This window comes from Hevea brasiliensis, chromosome 10 (genome assembly GCF_030052815.1).
Source record: "Hevea brasiliensis isolate MT/VB/25A 57/8 chromosome 10, ASM3005281v1, whole genome shotgun sequence".
In the NCBI taxonomy this organism is placed as follows: domain Eukaryota; kingdom Viridiplantae; phylum Streptophyta; class Magnoliopsida; order Malpighiales; family Euphorbiaceae; genus Hevea; species Hevea brasiliensis.
The window spans coordinates 20323958-20331424 of NC_079502.1; positions in this window are offsets into that span (position 1 = coordinate 20323958).

The window sequence follows — 7467 nt, forward strand, 5'->3', positions numbered from 1 at the left end:
AAAAATAATAGCAATGAAATGAAAATAAGTTAAACGAGCCAGCACCTCAGCGATGGGTGACAGCACGGGGAAGTTACGGCGTAGGCAATAGTCAACCCCAGGACTGCAAGGAACCCTCAGAATTTAGTTTCGAGACATAATTAAAGACTTATTGAAGTATAAATGTCATTAGAAATATCAAAGAAAAATTAATTAATTAGTACAAAGAAAAACGAGAAATCGAGAAAACGACAAAACTCGGTGTTATCGAAAAATCAGGAATGCAACCCGAATAGGGGCATTGTGGTCATTTGACACCCCGAGTTGACTTTTGACCTCAATGTCCATTAAAAATAAATGATATTGAACTTTGAAAATGTCATGAAAATTAAAAGAGTGGTACCTAATATAGTTAGTGAAAGTGTGGTGGCCAAATTGTAAATTTTGGAAACCTTGTATAATTAAACATTTAATTATTGTTTAGTGCTCCATTAACTACATTATGAGAGACAAAATAAGTCTTAGTGGGCAGAAATTGGTCATCTTCAACCTTCATAAAAAAACCAGCCGAAACTCTCACCATTGAAAGAACTCCATAGCCGTCCATAGTGAGCTCCATACAACCTTGATCAAGTCACATTTTTTAGTAGGTTCCTTAACTAAACCTTGTTTACACACCTTGGGCAGCATACTTGGAGTAAAAAGAAGGAAGTTTAGTGAGGTTTGAGTAAGCTACAAAAATAAGTAAGTGTCCAATTCTCTTCCTTCCTTTAGTAAAAGTGATGCTTGGGTTAAGAGATGTTATTTACTGAAGAAAATTTGATGAATGGTTGAGTATTGGAGTTGAGCCATTTTTGGCAGCCATGAAGGTTTGTAGTGTTTGAGTTTTTCTTACCTCTAATGGATGAAAATTAAGGTTGATTAACTTAAATGGAAGATGTAGTAAATTAATATCCAAGGATGTGCATGTTAGTGCTTGAATTAAGGGTTTGAAATGGAACCCTAGTGCTTTGGCAAACTGCCATGTTTGGTAGCCTATAATATCATGAATTTGTATGTGTGAATATGAAGTTTATTAATGAAATATGATAGTGTTAAATTGTGGGTAGCATGTATAATTGATATTGAGGTATGAGTATATGGAAGAGTGTGTGTAATATTGATATTGAGATATGTTGAATTTTGGTGGAAGTGAATGTTGAACTTGAATGGTATTGTGTGCATTGAGCACTTGAGTGTTCTGCCCAATATGCTTGCTGGAATTGTGTTTAGTATTTGTAGAAGTGCTATGAATGAATAATGAAGTCATGAGGAGGAGAAGGAATGTCAAATTTGAAGTGTAATTGTCTTGTGCAGATTATGTGTTGTTGGCAGTACCTAAATTAGGTTATAAGTGCAAAACTGTGAACCCAATTGGTATGAGGCCAATGGGGGGGGGGGGGGGGGTGAAACTAGACACCAAATAGGCCAACTTTCATATAGAAATGTTGCCAAAATTCTGCCTAGAAATTGACCTTAAAAATGACCAAATCCGGATTAGTGACTTGAAAGCCTGAAAATTTACCATTTGGGTAGCAGTTAGTGTTTTGGGCATAACTCACTCAAAATAGGTCCAAATGACCTGAAATTTTTACCATGAATAGACTAGACATAGAGCCACAACTCTTATGAAGACACCAAAACTCAGAAATGACCATAAGTAAGTCAAAAGACTTGCACAAGTTCGGGTATAAAAACTGCCAGAACCAGAAATGACCTAAAAGTGACCTAAAGTTGCCATTTTAGTGCAATCTGTCCAGCTTTAGTAAATTGACTATATCTTGGTTTACACAACTCAGAATGACCTGAAATTTCGCCCTGAGTGCAATAAGACATAGAGCTATAATTTTGCTTCTTTGACCAAAAGCTAAAAACCAAGAGAAATAGGACTTTAAGCTAGACCAATTTAGCACTCAAAAATTGAGAACTTGACATTTACATACAATGATGCTTGAAATAATTTGGCAATGAATGCTAACTTGTAAAAATGGTAAGTTGCACTATATTGGTAGCATATTGAAATGGAAAATGTGACATATTGATAACATTAAACCTAATTCACCTAGAGTGCATCAAGGGTCAACATTATAGGTTGACTAAGGAAAACAATAGAATTAAATAAATTAATTATTGAACCTTATTATTAGAGACAATTTAAATGAGTACTGAAACACTCTAAATTGTGTGTTTCAGTTAGCAAAAACTTAGGGAAGGGGAAGAAAACACTGAGTCAGGGCCAAGAGGTTACTCTTTAGAGGTTTGTGCACAACAGTTATTTCTTTTGAATTTTCAATTGAAATAAATTATGACAATTTGTCTGTTATTGTTTAAATTATGGAAATTTGTTTAAATGATATTTGATGGATACTTATTGCTTGAAAAACATTGCAAATGGTTTGAAACCACAGCTATCATGTATATTGATTAAATTCCTCGCTAGCTTGTCTAGTGGGACGAATTGGCTTTGAATTCCCTCTCTGACTGAAGTGTTGAGGTGTGTGTCAGTTGAGGACGAATAGGATGAGTACTCATTTATTTGCTAGCTAGCTATGTTATTCCTCACTAGCCATCGACTTTTAGGACGAATTGGACTATGGAACTATGATTAAGCTTTGTGTGTGTTTTATTAATAATTATTGTGATATTGTGAAATGGAGTTTAATTCTTTATGACATTCACTGTCTTTTGAATTTAACTATGATTTTAAGTATCCATAGTTCATATGATTTATGGTTTTAAATTGTATTTTCTTAATGTTGTGCACCACTGAGACATTGGCTCGGCGATGGCTTTTTAATTGCTGTCGCAGGTAGACAGATGAACAGAGCAGCAGAGTAGGTTGCTTGTGCTACATTTTGAGATTTTACCAGGTATATTGAGTGTACCATATTTTATAGTTTTTGTTATAATGTATATACATTGTATGTATATATTGTACTTGGTCTTGAACTAAAATTATAAATTATTTTGGCTTATAAAAATATTGTGATATATTTATCTTATTTCAGCTTTTGGAAACACTGAAAATTTGATTATTGAACTGAGTTAATAATGTTGAGAAATTTATTGTGTTGAACAAATTTATTAGAGTTTGGGATTGTAGAAATATATATTGGAAGTGCTTTTTACAGGTTTTTGAAGAACTGTTTTATTCAAAATACAGATGGTACTCTGCCAAAATTTTTACAGAAATTATTGATACTCACATTTGTTATTTTGTTTCACTTTAGTTAAAAAAATTTTAGTACCTGTCAAAAGTGCTCACCACTATAAAAAGAAATAAGAAAAGGTTTAAAATCCCTTGTAGTGTATTTAATGGGTTATCAGTAGGCAAAGTTTGGTAATTCATTAGGTATACTACCGGATCATGTTATGCCTTACAGAGGGGTAGGGTGTGACATGTTTTAGTGGTATCAGAGCTAGTTTTTAAATTCTGTTTTGACTTGTAATTTGAATATTCTTTCTTCATAGTACAACTACTCAATGTCATTGTTTGATACATACAGTACATTACATTATAAATATGCACTAACAGGAGGAAATCTCCTTGTGTTATTTGTTCAGGAGGTCTAAGATCCTCAAATTGACTATGGAAGAACGGGATCGTTCAGTCGATCAATCAATAGAGGCTGAGGTACAAGGGGATGCCCCAGCTCTCTAAAATGTGAGTGGATCAGCCGCACTAGCCCCCTCAGTATCGCAGTTCCCTGTTCAGTTTGCACGGTAGATGGCTGCAATGTTCCAATAGATGGCTGGTAATATGCCTACTCAAGCTCCACTACAGACACCAGTGGTACAACCACAGTCTTTAGCTAGGCAGTATGATAAGCTGATTAAATATGGGGCTACTGAGTTCAAGGGGACAGTAGATCCTCTAGAGGCAGAACAATGGTTAGAGAGAATGGATAGGGTGTTCAAGAAACTACATTGCACAAAGGAGCTCAGATTTGAGTATTTGGTATCACTTTTACAGGGAGACGCATATGACTGGTGAAAAACCATTCCTCATAGTTTGGTGGAACCCCTAGTACTAACCTGGGATGACTTTCTTTGGGAGTTTAGACAAAAATATGTCCCAGATGCCTGTGTGGACCAGAAGCTACAGGAGTTCTTAAGCTTGAAACAGGGAAGTAAATTAGTGGCAGAATATGAAAGGGAGTTTTCCCGCCTGAGCCACTATGCTGGAAGTCTCCTTGCTACTAGCAGGGAAATATGTGAGAGGTTTAAAATCGGCTTAAAGCCTAGTATCAGATTACAAGTGGTCGGATTCAAACATAATAACTTCTCTAAGCTTATTTCTCAAGCGCTGGAATCAGAGGGAATTGAGTCAGAGGCAGCCCCAGAGAAAAAGAAATCAGAAAAGGCAGAAAAAAAAGAGAGAAAGTCAATGGATCAGAGTTCTGGTGGTCCTACTGGGAAGAGGAAGAACTTTGGGGGACACAACAGGGGTGGTAAGAAGTCCAGTTGGGGAAGATATTCGGGACCGAAACCTCCTCCATCTGGTCAGCAGACTACCAGAATTTCCTACCCTCCCCGCCAATGTGAAACTTGTGAAAGAAATCATGGTAGGGGTATGCTATAAGGCTACAAGAGCCTATTATAACTGTGGAGGCATAGGACATTTTGCCAAGGACTGCACCAGTGCCCGTAGAGTTGGGCCACCTCCTACTACTGCTGAAGGGTCAGTTTAGAATCCTGTCACCAGAGATTCACAACCACCTAGCAGAGGTAGAGGCAGGGGTAGAGGTAGTCCAGCAGGTAGCCAAGGCACAGTGAATCAATCAGAGTAAGGCAGTGCTCCAGTCAGAGTCTACACAGTGAGACAGAGAGAAGAGGCTGAAACATCTAATGTTGTGACTGGTACCTTCTCAACTTTTAATCAAGATGTGTTTGTATTATTTGATCCCGATTCTACCCATTCCTATATGAGTACTAGCATCATTGATTGCATTGTTGTCCCGTATGTGAAAATGGACTTTGAGGTGCTAGTAACAAGTTTGCTAGGACAAGAGGTCAAGGTTAATAGAATGTATAGGGATTGTCCTTTGGTGATCCAAGGACATACTTTTCTATCTGATCTCATTGAAATGCCCTTCAGAGATTATGATATCATCTTGGGCATGGATTAGTTAGCCAGGCATCACGCCATGATTGATCAGAGATCAAGCGATCACTTTTGGTCTCCTCGATGCGAATGTGGTAATACATGGGGAGAGGCAGCTATTGCCATCAAACATCATTTCGACTGCACGAGCAAGAAAAATGATCAGAAAGGGGTGTGAAGCATACTTGGCACATGTAGTAGACACCCAAGTGGGGAGTCCAGCATTGAGGGACATCCCTATAGTATATGACTTTCCAGATGTGTTTCCTGATGAATTGCTAGGATTACCTCCAGAAAGAGAAGTGCAGTTTGAAATTAATGTTATGCCTGGTATGGATCCAATCTCCATAAAACCATACAGAATGGCACCAGCAGAGTTGAAGGAGTTGAAGGTATAGTTGCAAGAACTACTTGAAAAGGGCTTCATCCACCCTAGTATGTCACCTTGGGGAGCACCAGTATTGTTTGTTAAGAAGAAAGATGGCACTCTCCGCTTATGTATTGACTACCGGCAGTTGAATAAGGTAACAATAAAGAATAGATATCCATTGCCTCACATTGATAATCTGTTTGATCAGTTGAAGGGTGCAGCGGTATTCTCCAAAATTGATTTGTGATCTGGTTATTATCAGTTGAAAGTGCAAGAGCAGAGTATTCCAAAAACTGCTTTTAGAACTCGATATGGCCACTATGAGTTTTTGGTAATACCATTCGGTTAACTAATGCTCCAGCTGCTTTTATGGATCTGATGAACACTATCTTCAGACCATATCTCGACCAATTTGTAGTGGTGTTTATTGATGATATTTTGATAAATTCAAAGAATGCAGAGGAGTATGACAGACATCTGCAGATTGTGCTGTAGACTTTAAGGGAGAAACAACTATACGCCAAATTGTCGAAATGTGAATTTTGGCTGAAAAAAATCTCTTTCTTGGGACATGTTGTGTCAACTGAAAGGATCAAGGTAGATTCCAGTAAGGTAGAAGCTATCCTTAATTGGAAGCCACCCAGGAATATCACAGAAATGCATGATTTTAGGTTTATTTGGAATACTCTGCCGGTTTGTGAAAGGATTTTCTATGTTAGCTTCTCCACTGACCAAGCTGCTTCGGAAAGATGTAAAATTTTAGTGGACAGATAAATGCAAACAGAGTTTTGATAAGTTGAAAAGGTGTTTGACTGAAGCTCCAGTCCTTACTTTACCTACCCCGGGTAAAGAATACACAGTTTATAGTGATGCTTCTCACAATGGGTTAGGCTGTGTACTGATGCAAGATCGGAATGTCATTGCTTATGCATTATGCCAGCTGAAACCGCATGAGAGGAACTACCCAACACATGATTTGGAGCTTATAGCTATTGTTTTTGCTCTGAAGATCTGGAGACACTATTTGTATGGGGAAAAATGCTATATTTACACAGATCACAAGAGCTTGAAGTGCCTGGGCACCCAGAAGGAATTGAATTTGAGGTAGAGGAGATAGTTAGAACTGATTAAAGACTATGATTATTTAATAGACTATCAGCCAGGGAAAGCAAATGTGGTGGCTGACGCCTTAAGTCACAAGACTATGGCAAGTTTCAGAGTTTCTCCTTTGTCCATGGTACATGAGTTGAAAGCACAGCATGCTAGTTTGGAGATTGATGACAAAGGACAGACAGTAGTTGCATGGCATGTACAGCTAGTGTTGATTGATCAATCAAAATGGCTGCTCAGAGTGATGAAAAATATCAGAAGCTACTGAAAGAAGTCCAGCAGGGCAAGAAACCTGAATTTTCTATGAGAGATGATGGTTTACTACTACATCAGGGCAGAATGTGCGTTCCTAATGATGTGGAATTGAGACGGATCATTATGAAGGAAGCACATGAGTCTCCTTTTGCTATGCATCCTGGTGGAACTAAAATGTATAGAGGGCTGAAAGAGCATTACTGGTGGATGGGTATGAAGAGGGATGTAGCTGATTTTGTTTTCAAATGCGTAACTTGTCAGCAAGTGAAGGCATAACATCAAGTTCTAGTTGGTTTGTTATATCCATTGCCAGTACCAAAGTGGAAATGGGAACGGATAACTATGGATTTTGTGATGGGACTTCCGAGGACACAGAATAGTCATGATGCAGTATGGGTTATAGTTGATAGACTGACCAAGTCTGCTCACTTTCTGCCAATCCGAATGGACTATAGTTTGGAGAGATTAGTCAGATTGTACATAAATGAGATTGTAAGACTGCATGGAGTGCCAGTATCGATTGTATTAGACAGAGATCCTAGGTTCACTTCTAGATTCTGGGGTAGTCTTCAGAGAGCCCTAGGAGCTAGATTGAACTTCAGCACAGCAT